This window comes from Panulirus ornatus, chromosome 41, assembly GCF_036320965.1.
Source record: "Panulirus ornatus isolate Po-2019 chromosome 41, ASM3632096v1, whole genome shotgun sequence".
NCBI classification, from domain to species: domain Eukaryota; kingdom Metazoa; phylum Arthropoda; class Malacostraca; order Decapoda; family Palinuridae; genus Panulirus; species Panulirus ornatus.
The window spans coordinates 3962506-3979623 of NC_092264.1; the positions used below are offsets into that span (position 1 = coordinate 3962506).

General features: G+C 47.6%; 1 protein-coding gene and 1 long non-coding RNA gene across 4 annotated transcripts in view; one reads left to right on the forward strand and one right to left on the reverse strand.

Annotated features, from left to right (window-relative positions):
• LOC139761633 (uncharacterized) overlaps positions 1-17118 on the forward strand; it is a 241978-nt gene that overhangs the window by 130311 nt on the left and 94549 nt on the right. The window lies entirely within an intron of this gene.
• The window catches only part of LOC139761629 (uncharacterized), a 124409-nt gene that overhangs the window by 35229 nt on the left and 72062 nt on the right, over positions 1-17118 (reverse strand). The gene's annotated exons all lie outside the window — the stretch shown is intronic.

Sequence of the window (17118 nt, forward strand, 5' to 3'; positions counted from 1 at the left end):
CTTTTGTCTCCATCATCATCCACACATGTTAGCAAATTCTCTATTACGTTTTACGTGTTCAGCTGAAGCCGTGCCGTGTTCAAATAAAACTCTTGACGTCTTTTATCTTTATTTTTATTGTTGGGTGTACCGTTAGCCTTGCCAAACGGTTGTTAACTGAGTTCCGAGACCACCACCTTTGGACCTCCTTGTGCACGGGTCGTGACTTGACCCTGCTGCTTACCATCTACCTTCAAGAGTGGTGTACCCCAGGATTAGGATCCCACCCCACCCACCCACTCCCGGGTTGGGATCCCACCCCATCCATTCCCGACACCAAACAACATCGTTGAAAATGAATTATTCAGCGACCTTGAGCAGACTCCTGGTGTTACATGCTAGAAGAATTATGCTTGACGGGCTATGAAAATTTGAAACTTAGCTTGTAGAGTACATACGTTGTTTTTTTGTTTTACGCATTAGCTAGTAGACTACCTATATATTTTCTTGTTTCACGCATTTTCAAAAGATTATTCTTGCTCCTTCAACTTTTTAGAGAAGAGTATGGGGATGATGGATAATGAGTGATTTTCTTGGAATCCGTTTTACCCTCAAGCTTTCAAAAGATTTCAGAACGCAAATGTTTTTCGTAAAGTCTGTTTTTAATGTATGTCCTTGTTGATCCATAATGGTGCCGTAGAGTTGTCAGAATTTTCATAAAACACAAAGATAATTATCAGTCATTTTCCCCAAGCTTCTGATTATTTTTCCAAGATTTCTTTTGTGAAAAATGACACAACAAAATGCGAAACAAAGGCTTCTAACCTGACCCACCATGATCTGAGTAGGTGAAGACGCCGTATCCCTGACCCACCAAATTATTTATCATTCCAAACCGTTTGATGAACCAGCCGTCTTCGCTTGAATCATTACCCACGCCATTCGAGTCAAGAGAACATTTTCAGCGAGACGTACCCGACCTCAAGGCTATGACCTTGAAGAGAGTGATGATGATAAAAAAAAAAAAATAAAGGTTCGTTTTTAAGAATGGTGTGGTTTCCCTGGGGGGGCTTGCGGGGCATCACGGGTCTAGCCCGACCCACTAGTTCACCTTCGCCTTCGTCGGGATAAGCTGGGTCTTTCTCAAAGTCCCGTCAGGTACAACGCCTGCGTCTTGTCCTCCCTAAAAACCTCTCCCGTCATTGTTATTACCTCCGTCGACGTCCGCTCAAGTCACGCACCATCACACGAGTTCCTGTCGTACTACGGTGCTGTGTTTTTTGGGGTCCTTTAAATGCCTCTGTTGCCTGATTTCCGGTGCTGCATTCTCAGTTCACTGTTATTTTAAGCCCTTCGTCATGTGCAAGAATTCTTCTCTCCTCTTCTCAAACAGTCATAATTTAATTTGCTTATTGATGGCATAGTGCCATTTGTCAGTTACTGTAAATGGCTTCCATTTGCTTAAGATGTTACGAGGAATTGTAAACAAAAACAGACCACTGGGTGTTCTCTTGAGTGTATTTGTCATTACCCGAGGTGATCAGCAACACAGCAGATGGCGGAGGAGAAACGCTTGCAAAATATTTTACCTGCGATGGCGCAGATTACCTAAGTTTTGGACTTCAGTGATATGTATTTGCATGTTTTCCTTTACATATACAGCGGCCAAGTTTGTTGCTAATGTCTTTACTAACACCAACCGATCTGTTAGATCATTTATTTAATGTGATAATCCTTAGTTTTGTTGAACCCTTGTCGCTTTTATAGTCAGTAATTTTGTTATAACTTACACGGCTTTGAATCTATTATCATTGAAGTAATTGCTAAGATCCAGTTTCATAATCCGCCAATTTGGCCTCTTAGATTTAGCATTAAAGAGCTGCTTGTATTAATTTTCTACACATATTTTCTTCCAGTGGTGTTACTGTCTTTGCTGCTGCTGTGGGAGCTGCTTCCACCACACCGCTTGGGCGGTTACTTCCGCTGCGACAGAGTCGTTACGCTCCGGCGTCAAACGTACTCTCGGAACATGACTGTAGCTAATACTTCTACTGGTGCTGCTACCTCTTTTTCTCCAATTACTGTTGTTTCTCAACTACTGGTTATCACTACTACTACTACTATTTCTTCCTCCACCACTACCATCGATAATGCTATTGTTATTACTATGCACTGCAAATATCACTTCTAATACCGTTACTACTATACTCTTTGTACTACCCTTCAACTTATACTTTACATTAATTTTAGGGGCTTGTCTGTCATCACAGTTCGGTCTGCAGGCAAGCTGCTTTGATATTGATATCTTTGATGTGACATTTGCCTTATAGTAGGAAGTTTTTTTCCCCCCACTGCCTCCTTGAAGACTCTGTTCTTTGTCCGGAATTTCAATGGATAAGATAGAATGGAAGATAAGGAAACGTAGACAAGGAAGGAAATTCACGAACAATATCAAAGGAAGACCTGAAGTTTCAGAGACTACTTATAGAAGGGAATACAGAGAAGCGCTCACAAGGAAGGAGGGAATGAAAGAAGACCTGAAGTTTCAGAGACTATTTTTAGATGGGAAGAGAAGGAAGAGCTCACAAGGAAGGAGGGAATGAAAGAAGACCTGAAGTTTCAGAGACGATAACATATTTTCACCGTCACTGTTCACAAGGCGTCGACCACTTGTGATATCAAGTTTTTTCGTGGGCCGATGCCTCTCTACTACTACCGTCTCAGCCAGCCGCTTCATCGGCGTGAATCTCAACACCTTGGTTTCGCCATTTCATACTCTCCGCTTCAGGAAGAAGCTGTATTCGGTCACGGTTCTTCAGCCGTTAATGGAGGGGTCGTAGATTTAGTTACGTACTTATTGGTAATGACTCCCGCACGACTGCAAGAGCGATTTTTGTATTTTTATATTCCTGGCCCGCCGCCTGTGTTGCGTCACGCTTAACCACGACCTATGTCCTTTTTGTATGGCCTTCGATGATCCTCCAGAGAGGAGGATGAGGCAGGCCATCCAGTGATCGATCAGAGATAGTTGAGGACTGATGCCATCACCAGAAGGCAGGCAATACGACCTCCAGACCTGTACAACAGGAGGCCTCACGAGGACGCCTTTGCACAGTGATTTCTCTCTCTCTCTCTCTTTCACTTCCTCGACCACTGAACACTCAAGTCAGGGAAGGACCTCTTCCTCGACCACTGAACACTCTTAAATCAGAGAAGGACCTCTTCCTCGACCACTGAACACTCTAAAGTCAGAGAAGGACCGAGAGAAACCATACGAAAGAACAATTGGCCTTTGAGTGAGGTGTTCCACTCTCAAGGCCTCTTTTTCACAGACTTTTTAAGGAGCAATCTGTCTTCCCTTATCTAGGTACCAAAAGTATTACTTTTTAAAGCTCAGACAAGAGAAACGTGATTTGTTTCTTTCATCATATTCTGTTAAAACCATAAATTGTCGTAACGGTCTCACTTGTCCTGCCTGATAGTCCGCTGTCGAAAGTGATAAAATTGAACGCTTCGTGAGCACAGCATAAATTCTTGCACACTGGCAGGTGATTTGTACACTGTTTCAATCCTGATTCTGGGGAGGGTCGGGAGGCACTGTATAAAGTTATTAATATGATATTTTCAGTGATTCAGAATCTCTTATTTCTTGTAAATTTTGATCACGGCAGTTTTTTTTTTTATTTTTTCTTGGTACATCAGAACATCGTGTCAGAGGAAAAGGGCTTTTCGTCACCAGAAATTTATTTAGTGATAAACAATCTTGATCTCACACTGTTCCTGTAACCTCAAGAAATTTTTCGCTCTTTTTTTTTTGGGGGGGGGGGGGTTCTTAAGAAACTGTTCACAGAAGGAAGGATGCTGGTCGCATGCAAAGGCCAGGTTAGTGTTTTCTTTCCTTAAGTAACAAAAGGGATTTATGAACTCTGAGATTTTATCATCCACCTTAGATTTAAGATCGCACTAATACTTTCACAGTCATGCTTGAATATATGGCTTTGATGGTGGGGCCAAGGAACGAATACGATTAATTTCATGATCCAAGGATTAGACTGATGCATCTTAAATAATATTCTAGATCCAGTTACACCATTATCAAATAAACTTAAGTACGTGCTTGGCTTTTCTGTACATTATCGGAGCATTGTAGATACTGAATGACGTTCTTTAACATTGTGAACGTATGTGAGACATTCATGACAGTGGAACGAGCGGAATGTCTCCCATTCTTAATCTCTCTTGGATAACTGTAGACAATGACAAGGAAGATGAGGACCGTATAACATCAAGATGACATCTTCCTCAGCCACACGCACTCTGCCTAGAGTGGTAGCGACGTCTGTGACATATTCCACACGGAGAGTGTAAGTGAGCTAAGTTCTCCTTTCGAATATCGACCCATTTTCCTATGTATCAAAGGGAACAGAAAATGTAGCCAAATAGAGTATGATTCGAGCGTAGGCTTCTCCAAGAGACTTTCAACCCCGGTAGTTGTATATCCATTGTGGCCTTTGTACTAGCACACCGTAGTAGATACTACATACTTATATGATGGGTCTTATCTAAGAGTATAATTTCAGTTCAGGAAGGTACAGATTATTGAAGAAAGCTTTCGACTATGTGTTGCACAGCCCCAGTGCAGGAAGGTACAGCTTATTTACGATGATCTACAGTTAGTATGTGTTGCACAGCCCCAGTGCAGGAAGGCACTGATTATTTACAATACTGTGTTGCACAGAGCTACTGATCTGATTGAACATTCACTCTTTTTAGAGAGATGGGTGGAGGGAATCTGGCAAAAGAAAGAAATGGATTACCCAATTGCTTTAAATGCTGTGGAAAGGAGGATGTGGTGGTCTGTGACGAGGTTAACTGCGGCCATAATCTCTTTTTGCGGTAGAAACAGGATTGTGAAGCCGAAGGCGAGATCACATTATATAAAGATGAATGTACTGGACAGCACCAGGCCACCGGGTCTCTCCGGGGCTGCTGGAGACTGTGTGTGAGAGGGAGAGAGGAAGAGGGAGGATTAACTGAAATTGGAGAGTCAAATGACAGATCACTGTGGCGGTGGTGCATGTCGCTGGTCCGTTGCGCTGATGAGAGAGAGGGAGGCGAACGGTGTGGGTCGTGCTATGCAAGACGACCCCCCCGACGCTACCCACCGCAACGACCTTGTGTGTAGCGGATGACATCCTCGAGTACCGCCTCTCGTGTGGGATGTGAAGGGGAGGTTTCGAGTTACGGCGTGAAGGGATGCCAGTGGAGGTGACGGTGATTACACGGCATTTTCGGCCTGTAGGAGGACTAGGAAGTGGCGAGAGGGGCTCGTAAGTATATGCAAGCGAGAGGATGAGGGATGATAGGATTTACTTGGTGTGTGATGAGGCCAGGTGCCTGTGGCGTAAACCTGCACCTATGTGGGCTGAGGCCAGCTACTACCTGTGTGAGTTAAGGCCAGGCACCTGTAGCCCAAACATGTGACTGTGTGGTACCTGTGTGACTTAAGGCCAGGTGCCGTGTTGCCAAAACCTGTACCTGTATCAGCTGAGGTAAGGTACCTGTAGCATGAACCTGTACCTGTATCAGCTGAGGTAAGGTACCTGTAGCATGAACCTGTACCCGTGTCAGCTGAGGTCAGGTACCTGTAGCATGAACCTGTACCCGTGTCAGCTGAGGTCAGGTACCTGTAGCATGAGCCTGTTAACTGTGTCAGTTGAGGCCAGGGTCAGGAAACCTTCCCTTTCCATCAAGAGGGCGAGGGGACCTTCCTCCCCCAACAAGAGGGCGAGGGGACCTTCCTTCTCCAACAAGATGGCAGGGAAAGCTTCCTTCTCCAACAAGATGGCAGGGAAAGCTTTCTTCTCCAACAAGATGGCAAGGAAAGCTTCCTTCTCCAACAAGATGGCAAGGAAAGCATCCTTCTCCAACAAGATGGCAAGGAAAGCTTCCTTCTCCAACAAGATGGCAAGGAAAGCTTCCATGTCCAACAAGAGAACGAGGGCATCTCTCTTCCCCAACGAAGAGGGCGGAGGAACCTTCCTTCTCCAGCAAAAGTCGTATGGAAATTCAGAAACGACACTTAACGATAGTACACGCAGATTCACATTACCATATGCTCATGTTCCCACCCGCAGCTCTGGCTGGAAACCAAGACCCCATGGTGAGGGGGCCCGGTTTACCAGCCTGTTTGTTGCTGTAGGTCCATGGTTATCGTATATTGTGCAACCTGGCAAGTCTGGTACACCTTGGAGTTATTTGGCTTGAAGAAGTCCATATATTTTCCGAGGGTAGGTTGAACTGACGTAATCCCTTGTGAGTAGGTTGAACAGACGTGGGTCCTTGTAGGTAGGTTGAACTGATGTGAGTCCTTGTGAGTAGGTTGAACAATCTTGCGCCCTTGTGGTTAGGTTCAACAACAGACGTAAGCCCTTGACATTTGTGCTGTCTTTCCCAGATACTTTCTGCAGCTTACTGTGTGTGGCCTGCCCATTTGCTTCAGACTGAAATTTCTAAATGGAAACTGAACTCCAAATTTCTGGTCTGCCAACGTTCTTCATGCGTATATTATGGCGTATCTCTCTCGCGTCTTTGTATTAATGAGTACAGCGCTAGTACTGTGTGTGTGCTTAGCTCTGTGATCATGGCGTTTTACTGAGTCAGTGCTGGCGATGAAGGACCTCGTCGGACGTCTTGCGTATCAGCATAAATCTCCGGCGTCTGTTGATGTTAGCACTCAGTGGTGGGGGGGGGTTTGTCCTGTCAGGAGAGGACATACGCTCTGAATTTTATGTACGCATATGTGTGTGTGTGTGTGTGGAGAGAGAGAGAGAGAGAGAGAGAGAGAGGGGGGGGGGGGCGAGGTAGGACGGAGGGAGAAGGAAAAAAATGACAGGGTAGGGAGTGGCGGTGCTGAATGCAGGGACGATGTGGGAGGGGAAGCTACCAGGCAAGCCGGGTCAGCCCGGGTCGTGACGGTTCTCGGGTTCATCTGGTCAGCGGCGTGACTGGTCTCTGACCCTGTGGCACCCCTGGGTCACCCCGGGGTCAAGGCCTGGGTACCAGGGAGGGAGTGCCTGCTGAGTGAAGAGTACTGGTCTTGGGCGCCCCGGGCACTGGTCCTGGGTGCCCCGGGTACTAGTCCTGGGTGTCGCATGTCTTGGTCCTGGGTGCCTCGGATACTGGTCCTGGGTGCCCCGGGTACTGGTCCTAGGTGTTCTGTGTCTTGGTCCTGGGTGCCCCGGGTACTGGTCCTGGGTCTTCGGGTACTGATGTAGAAAAGTGACGCACTTGCATTATTTGGCACGGGAATGTTCAAGAGGTTGAGGGAGGGGGTCGGCAGCAGTGTAGAACTCCCTCCCCGCACAGTGCAGATAGGTAACTAGGTAATTACACACGAACACACATAAACCCGCGCAAAAGAACACGCACTTATACACGCATACAAATGCATACGTGCACACGGATACTAATCATCTCGCATTAACTCACCTTTGCCATTATGATTTGAATATGCGCAGCCGAGGAAAAGACCCTTAGCTCACCTCTGAACTCCCTGCGGTAATTATGTTCACCGCAAGCGCCACAACTTCAATAAATATAAAGATAATGAAATACAGCGACAAAAGAGGTTTTGCATATGTTTTGGTCACGGCTCGAAGTGCAGCCGAGAGATTTATCGTCTCTGAACCAGCTAGAGCCGGTGGTCTCGTCCCGCCCGGGGCACCAGCTGCCCAAGACCTTTGGCCAGGACCAGCTGCCTCACCAGTAGACACTACCCAACACGAGGGAGGGATGAACACGGCGCTGGAAATGAGGGAGTTAATGATTAGCTCCCGGATGGGTAAAAGAGGGAGGGTTCTGAGGCGAGGCTGAGATAGAGAGGAAGTCTCTGGTCTGAGGAAAGGGTATGGAGTAGAGAAGGCTAACTCAGCGGGGAAGGAAGTTTAGGGTAAAGTTGTGGTGTGAGGGAAGTTGGAAGGGGCTGAGAGAGGTTTTGGTCTTAGGGAAGTTTGTATATAGGTTCAAGAGAGGTTGTGGATAACTTAGGGGTGGTCATGGAAGTTGGATGGTGTCTGGGGAAGGTTTATGGCTTCTTGATTAAGATTTAGTTCTGGAAGGAACTTATATGATAGTGGAGTCCTACGGTATGGATGAGGTGTTAGGAATGATTTTAGCCTAAGGAATGGATGAAGGGGATCTGGGATGATGGATTTTGGGGGGTTAGAGGGACAGGGGGAGGAAGGAAGTTAGAGCTTGTCTGGAGAGTGGATGATCCACTGGGGATCTAGAGGAAGGCTGGAAATCGAAGATGGCCCGTGTTTCCAGGATTATCACAGTCTTACGAAGGGCCAACCGATGAAGAGTTCTAATCCAGTAAGGCCGATTCCTTGGGAGGAGTGATTCTGAGATCATGGAATAACTGGGGACGGTGAGAAAATGCTGGGACTCTAAAGGATAAGTGTGGTGTTTAAGGAAGGTTGAGTTACAGAGAAAAGGTTAGGGGTTAGAAGGCGGTGAGGATGATGGTTAGGAACTGTGATGTTTAGTGAGGTTTGTGGATAAGGGTGAGGGTCTAGCCGAAGGTTAACAACTGGAGAAGTGATAGGGTCTGGAAGCATTGTGGGTCTACCAGTGAGCTAGAATTTGAAGGAACGCCATGCTCTTGTGGAATAGTTGGCCAAGGTGAAAAAAAAGAGAGAGACGTAGGAGAGAATGTTGTTTCAGAGACCCCAAAATATTGATCTTGGGGTCAGAGTTCGTGATCTTCTGAGTGGGTTTAAGCCTTTTGACTTTATCTAGGATCTAGGAGATTTAAGTCTTGGGAGTCTTTAGTATTTGGGAGACCAGCCGGATCACGGAGGGGTTTTGGACATCTGTGAGGCAGGAGAGGGCCGCCAGATTGTACCCGGGGGTTTTGAGGTGACTGGGGCGGTCGGCGGATGTATGGGAGGTCACTAGCGATGGATCTACAGTTATAACGGGCACCAGGGACGGCGGCGAAGGCCAAACACTAATAGGAAAAAAAAAAAAACCTTAGCAACACAGGTACTTAGGAGGGCAATGCGAGGAGCGAGGAGTTCAGAGATTCCAGAAACAAACGAAGCCTTCGACCACCATATCATGATACTGTGTGTGGGAATTTCAAATAGGTTGGTCCCCCTCCCCACTACCTAGCTGAGCGTGTATGAAACGGACCTGCGCGCACCTCTCACCGAATTCGTACTGGCAGGAACCACGACCACCGTGCACTTTAACCCTGCCTTCTGCTGGGAGGCCAAAAAAGGAAGAGGAACGAGCGGTTTTCCTTGGCCTCAGAGGGATGACGAGGAGTCCCATCCCAGCGGTTGGCATCTCCAGTTCGTCCTACAGCTGCCACATGCACTTTACGACCGTTCCAACCACACTACAGTGGTCATGTGTCCTACCACCCGCACTCCAAGATCTCTCCTACCACACACTACCGATGGTAGATCCTACCACACTCAATCGCTCCATGATTTTTTCTACCACTCCATTGGTGGTATGTCTTACCAAAGGCACACACGGACTGGTCATACCACACTCCATCGGTGGAGTATGCCGTACCACACGCACTCCATGATCATTCTTACCACACTCTACCTGGGGTATATCATACCACACACACTCTTAACATTGAACTGTTGCTATATCCTTCCACAGACACTCCAACCACATATCACTAGATATATTCTACCACACACACCCCTACCACACTCCACCAGCGGTAGCCCTACCACACTTTCTCCTGTTACACTCCAGCAGTGGTACATCTTACCACACACACTTATTACTCCCCCGCCATCGGCACACGCACTTTTATCATACCTCAGCAGTGGTACAACAACTTACCCCACAGACTCCTACCACACTCTCCCAGCGGTACACTACCACAAACACTTTGCCACACCTCACTGTTTGTACAACAAACTATCACACTTTCCTACCGCCCTCTGCTAGTGACTCACTACACCAGACACACTCTACCACAGCAACCTACCACACACGCTCTTACCGCACTTACCACACAAGGTCCAAACCCAATTATCATGGCAGTAAAATTCTCTCCTGCTGTTCAGGTTGAGATGAAATTACAATAAGAATCGTGGGTTTTTTCTGCGCTCTTGCCCACTAAACTATGTTTTACGCTCTTCGTCGTAATGTTTATGTGATTCCCACGTAACGTAAGAAAGAGAAAACTTGAAAGCAAAGGATATATGTAAGTAGTGTCTAGTTTGAATGTGTTTGATAATGTTTTATAGAATTAATTTGACATCTGATTCCCCCCTCTCTCTCTCTCTCTCTCTCTCTCTCTCTCTCTCTCTCTCTCTCTCTCTCTCTCTCTCTCTCTCTCTCTCTCTCGTCCTTGAGTGATTCCGGGAGTCAAGGTCATTTAGAAATCCTCTCAGACATTCTTCCGCTAGAATTCCAGCATTTCCTAAACCACGGGAAGGGGAAAAAAGATGTTTCCAAGGCTGTATATTTTGAAGCCACTTATTATACGTTGTTATGTGTGCCATCACTCGCATATTCTGAGACACTTCTCCTAATATTGATGAAGCGAAGATGGAAGTACACTGGTGGTCCCATACTAGCTTTCTTGCCTGCTCCTTTGGGCTTGCTATGTGGCCAAACTAGGCGCCTGTCCTCGCCGTTTCCATCATTTCTGGGGGGGTGGGGGTGGAGCTGTCCTTCTGCTGACGGTAAGGAAACGTCTTGAAGTGGCGTCAGTAACCTTATACCTTACCATCGGGTAGATGTCTTCATACGACTCAGGAGGGCGTCGTTAGAGACATCCCAGATGACCGCTTTTCTATCCTTCTCCGTACCAGATAGACTGATGATCAGAGTTGACAGGGGCGGCGGCAAGAGGGCGATGTGTTTATCGAACGCTGTTCGCAATGTGGGTCAAGAGGAATGTAGAGGCGAAGGCTCAGGACTATGTCGGAAGGAAGTCGTCCTCCTCCCCCTTGCATTGGAAGGTTGTATATACCAGTCTTGTTGCTGTGGTCCTCCTCCTCCTCCTCTCCTTCTCCTCCTCCTACTGCCTGTATCCCGGGTCAGCGTGCGTGAAGGTATCTTCTCGATGAGTTCGCCGTCGCTGTCGTCTTTGCAGAGGCTTGGGGCATTCGATTTCGATGTTCTTATTTCTGCAGAATCTCAGATACTGTCTCTAGAGATGAGGCTTGGATTAGATAGATCTGTTGCGCTCCGTAGGGTCTCTGATGGCGTTTGACAACACCGTTAGAGACTAAAATAGATGATGAAAACGCTAAAATGGTGACCTGGTTCGGATCCCAGTACCATCTAGTCGTACTGGAAGAGCTGCATGGATCGTTAGGGAGCCAAAGCAGAAATTCCAGGATCCTTTTAAAAACTGTATCGTAACGTATCCTCGTATTATTTCTCACTGTATGTACGGATGTATGTATCTTGTTGTCAACCTGTCTGTTTAGAAATGTAGGCCGAGATATATATATATATATATATATATATATATATATATATATATATATATATATATATATATATATATATATGCGCTTCCATCTCCACAGCAGCATCAGGGTCCCTCCCTGCCCAGCATCACCAGGCTAACTCCCTCCTCGCCACACGAAAAGGAAAGTTGTAGCTCAGACCCCAGTAGTGGCCAGACCTGCTCCTCCTGCCCCACCTCCCACCGTCCTCCTCCTCCCCGACCCTCGCTACCACACCTCTGGGTCATGAATGGACGCTTATTTTTTTCTCTCTCTTTCTCTGATGCAAGGGTCTCTAGCAGGTTCCACTTGGCCTGAGAACTAGTGCAAGGGACTTTTAGGTTTCACTTCGCTTGAGAGCTAGTGTAAGGTTCTCTAGCAGGTTCCACTTGGCCTGAGAGCTAGTGTAAGGTTCTCTAGTGGGTTTTATTTTGCTTGATAACTGATAAAAGGTACTGTGGCAGGTTCCACTTAGCTTAAAAAAACAAGTTCAAATGACTCAAGTGTGTTCCACTTGGCTTGAGAACTACTTCAAGGGTGTGTAGTAGGTTCCAGTTGTCCTGAGAAGTGATATAGGGTCTCTGTTAAGTTCCCCTTGGCCTATGAATTGATGCAAAGCTGTTGCCCTGGAGATATTTTGAGTTGTGGCTGAACAGAGCACAGCTAGTCTGTAGACTATCTTCAGTGGGTAATAGCACGACTTGGCACTGGTGCATTGAGTTACCGAAAGGTTAGCATCTACAGAGGAATCATTAATCATTTTATTTCCTTGTTGAAAGGTTAACTGTTGACTTCACAACATGTGGAGGAGACCATGATGATATTGGCGACAGTTCAGCGAGGCTAGATCACTGTAATTATCTCTGTATGGAAAGTGGCGTCCGCATTGCAGTAGTAATAAGTTGAGAATTGGAAATGGATAACGGGGCCTGGAAATGATAGGGGCGCTCGCCAGGCTATAGTGAGAGACGGCGATTGGAGCAACAAAGCAACAGTGATACACTCTATGAGGAAGTTCTTAGTTACGCTCTGTCGGGTTTACGAGAGAAATGTTCCGCCATTGTTTATTGGCTAGTATACCGCTGAGAGAATCAGACCCGTTAGGAAAGAAGGTGTCGACTGTCTGCCGTCATGGCTCTTAAGGAAGTTCACGCACAGAATTACCTCAGCAATTAACTGCAGATTGGGTGGGACTGGTGCACGTAATATCATGTATGATTAACTGCCCTCCTTTGGCAACTCTCTCTCTCTCTCTCTCTCTCTCTCTCTCTCTCTCTCTCTCTCTCTCTCTCTCTCTCTCTCTCTCTCTCTGCCCGCGACTGTTGGGTCGCCAATATAATTATGCGGCATATAACGGGTTGTGGCCTCAGCTGGACACCTCGGTCCCGCTAGCCTACGACCCGACCCCGCCAGGCCAAGATGTTCCCGTGAATGACAGGTGATCAATAACCAGTGGACCGAGAACAGGTTTTCCCGCAGTGAATTGATGGAAGTGTGGGAGAGTAAGAGAGAGGCTGTGTGTGGAGGAGAGATTCGGTGCTCTGGATGTATGTATATCTATGTATATGTATGTATATATATGAGAGTATGATATGCATTTTGCCTTTAGTTTACCTTCTTGTAGTTTCTGGGGGTATTTTGTACAACTACGGGTCGGCCTGCAACAGTACTTCATTGGTTGAAGCCTGAACCTGAAAGCTGTTTGAGGCTGTAAGTCTCCATGCATTACGCTGTATACTGAGTGACCTGGCTGGCTGCTCTAGTACGCCTTGAAGGGAAGATGCCCAGGAATCCTGCCATGTTGCTTTTATTACGTAGTGGCGGAACAGTCAAGCCAACAGTGAACCTCTCACATTTATGCTGTTTTTTCTTAACATTTTCCTCGGATGTTCCTGCTCGTCATTCGATTTAATTCACCCGTTCGTCCAGTCGTGTCATTCCAGTGAGGACTCGTCTCCCTGTACGGGTCAGGGGCCTCAGATCTTCCAGTGCTGTCCATGTGTATAATATGATGTCTAGTATCTCTCAGATGTACATTCTCATAGGTAGAATTGTTGGGGTTTTCGTTTGTTTCAGTCTGAGTGTTTAAAGACCATTTAAAATACGCATCCCAGTAAAAAAAAAAAAAAAAAAAAAAAATCCCTGTCTGCAGATGCTGATCGTGGCAGAGAATAGCGTTCCGTTCGGGAGAGAACAGATGGTTTGAATACTGTCATCGGGGGCTCGTCACAGCCAGGTGTTAATACCGTCCCTCACCTTCTTAGATTGGATGATTCTCTCTCTCTCTCTCTCTCTCTCTCTCTCTCTCTCTCTCTCTCTCTCTCTCTCTCTCTCTGAAGGTATAGGTATCCGAGACCATCATCAGTCTTAATTCTTTGATACATCTCGTGTTTATTATCAGTTGTGTGTGATTTTTTTTCCTATGCTCTCTCCGTTGAGGAGGAGTTGGAAATATTTTATGCCTTCTGTATGTCACATTTTCGGAGGCCCAGTGTAGAATTTCGTTCGATATTTGTCTGCAGGTTTCCGGTGTCCTGATTCGATGACATTACCTCTCATTAAGGCCAGTATGTAGCAGTATGGCGTGATGTTATCAATGTCATATCTTACTTTGAGGAACAACAGGGGAGCAAGTATTCTACCTTGGGGTACGGAAGTCTGAAGAATGAGGAAGGAAGTGAATGTCTTTGATTAACTTGTTATTCTTTGAGATCTGTCTGATATAAGATTATAGATATACCGTCATTGTTTGCCGGATGTTTCTTCTGAGCGATTTTTTGACTGTATAACTCTTATGGTCACATTTGCTGTGCTACTACACAGTCGGAATTGTCTAAGGCCTTTGCACAGTCTGCCTGAATAAGATAGCATTCTATATTTCTTCTGTGGCTTGTAGGATCTTGCTACATTGGTGGAGGTGTTGTGAAATACAGGATTTTTGCATCTCTAAACCTCTGCTGTCTCGGGCTGTGTAGTACATGACATGCGATATTGGTTCAGCTTGCAGTATTTTTAAGTCGCTTACTTCCCTTCTTCGTGTGAAGGAGTTATATCAGTAGTGGTTCAACTATCGAGGGTGAAGATTTGGAAGGGTTTTGCCTGAGGAAGACAGATGTCGGTATATAGAGAATACAGGAAGATGGTACATTTTCTCAAGTCCTTACAAGGGAGACGTCAACATACTGAGGTGTTCTTGCCTCAGCGATGACTTCAGCTTCGTTTGATATTACCATCATTCTTGGGCCAGACGCTTCGCCCTCACCCGCGCATGCCTGGGAACAGAACGTGTGCCATTGTCGCTAAAAAAAAAAAAGATTGCGAGTCTCCTATGAAGTTACATCATCTTCAGCGAATATATTATGCAAAGTTCTACGGCTTTAACATGCTGAGTGTGGCGACAGAAACGTGTAATGCACACTCCCATGTTCGGATTCATAATACAAACAGTTTTACTTGCCATTTGCGAACGATTTTTAAAACAATAAGTCTATGGCTATCTCTCTACTTCTCTCCACGCTATCGCTTGTACTTCTGATCCCATCTCTCACCAAACAGCCTCGTAAGGACTCACTGGTCTGTTGCTGTTTCCATATCCTTCGTATACACAGACCTATACCGATGACCCTCCATTCAGACATCCCCACACGCCCAAATTGCCGGGTAAGGATGGAGCAGGTGGTAATTGGTAAGGCAATACAAAGGGGCACTGAAGTAAGACATTATCTTGCCTTTGTCTTGGCTACACTCCCTCCCTGGCTGAGGTCATCAGTGGTGTAGCAAACGCGTTGCTTATTTCTACAGATGACTGGATTCCTTTCGGTGTTGGCCAAGTGCATGCCTCCCGCCGGCTTTCTTGTGATTCATCGTCCGGCAAGACGTATGGGGTAACTGCCGGAGAGATCAACAAGTCATTGGCATGAGGCAAAGACTTGTATGTAGACGTTACCTTGCCTTGCCTTGCCTTGCCTTGCCTTGCCTTGCCTTGCCCTAGCTTGCCTTGCCTTGCCTTGCCTTGCCTTGCCTTGCCTTGCCTTGCCTTGCCTTGCCTTGCCTTGCCTTGCCTTGCCTTGCCTTGCCTTGCCTTGCCTTGCCTTGCCTTGCCTTGCCTTGCCTTGCCTTGCCTTGCCTTGCCTTGCCTTGCCTTGCCTTGCCTTGCCTTGCCTTGCCTTGCCTTGCCTTGCCTTGCCTTGCCTTGCCTTGCCTTGCCTTGCCTTGCCTTGCCTTGCCTTGCCTTGCCTTGCCTTGCCTTGCCTTGCCTTGCCTTGCCTTGCCTTGCCTTGCCTTGCCTTGCCTTGCCTTGCCTTGCCTTGCCTTGCCTTGCCTTGCCTTGCCTTGCCTTGCCTTGCCTTGCCTTGCCTTGCCTTGCCTTGCCTTGCCTTGCCTTGCCTTGCCTTGCCTTGCCTTGCCTTGCCTTGCCTTGCCTTGCCTTGCCTTGCCTTGCCTTGCCTTGCCTTGCCTTGCCTTGCCTTGCCTTGCCTTGCCTTGCCTTGCCTTGCCTTGCCTTGCCTTGCCTTGCCTTGCCTTGCCTTGCCTTGCCTTGCCTTGCCTTGCCTTGCCTTGCCTTGCCTTGCCTTGCCTTGCCTTGCCTTGCCTTGCCTTGCCTTGCCTTGCCTTGCCTTGCCTTGCCTTGCCTTGCCTTGCCTTGCCTTGCCTTGCCTTGCCTTGCCTTGCCTTGCCTTGCCTTGCCTTGCCTTGCCTTGCCTTGCCTTGCCTTGCCTTGCCTTGCCTTGCCTTGCCTTGCCTTGCCTTGCCTTGCCTTGCCTTGCCTTGCCTTGCCTTGCCTTGCCTTGCCTTGCCTTGCCTTGCCTTGCCTTGCCTTGCCTTGCCTTGCCTTGCCTTGCCTTGCCTTGCCTTGCCTTGCCTTGCCTTGCCTTGCCTTGCCTTGCCTTGCCTTGCCTTGCCTTGCCTTGCCTTGCCTTGCCTTGCCTTGCCTTGCCTTGCCTTGCCTTGCCTTGCCTTGCCTTGCCTTGCCTTGCCTTGCCTTGCCTTGCCTTGCCTTGCCTTGCCTTGCCTTGCCTTGCCTTGCCTTGCCTTGCCTTGCCTTGCCTTGCCTTGCCTTGCCTTGCCTTGCCTTGCCTTGCCTTGCCTTGCCTTGCCTTGCCTTGCCTTGCCTTGCCTTGCCTTGCCTTGCCTTGCCTTGCCTTGCCTTGCCTTGCCTTGCCTTGCCTTGCCTTGCCTTGCCTTGCCTTGCCTTGCCTTGCCTTGCCTTGCCTTGCCTTGCCTTGCCTTGCCTTGCCTTGCCTTGCCTTGCCTTGCCTTGCCTTGCCTTGCCTTGCCTTGCCTTGCCTTGCCTTGCCTTGCCTTGCCTTGCCTTGCCTTGCCTTGCCTTGCCTTGCCTTGCCTTGCCTTGCCTTGCCTTGCCTTGCCTTGCCTTGCCTTGCCTTGCCTTGCCTTGCCTTGCCTTGCCTTGCCTTGCCTTGCCTTGCCTTGCCTTGCCTTGCCTTGCCTTGCCTTGCCTTGCCTTGCCTTGCCTTGCCTTGCCTTGCCTTGCCTTGCCTTGCCTTGCCTTGCCTTGCCTTGCCTTGCCTTGCCTTGCCTTGCCTTGCCTTGCCTTGCCTTGCCTTGCCTTGCCTTGCCTTGCCTTGCCTTGCCTTGCCTTGCCTTGCCTTGCCTTGCCTTGCCTTGCCTTGCCTTGCCTTGC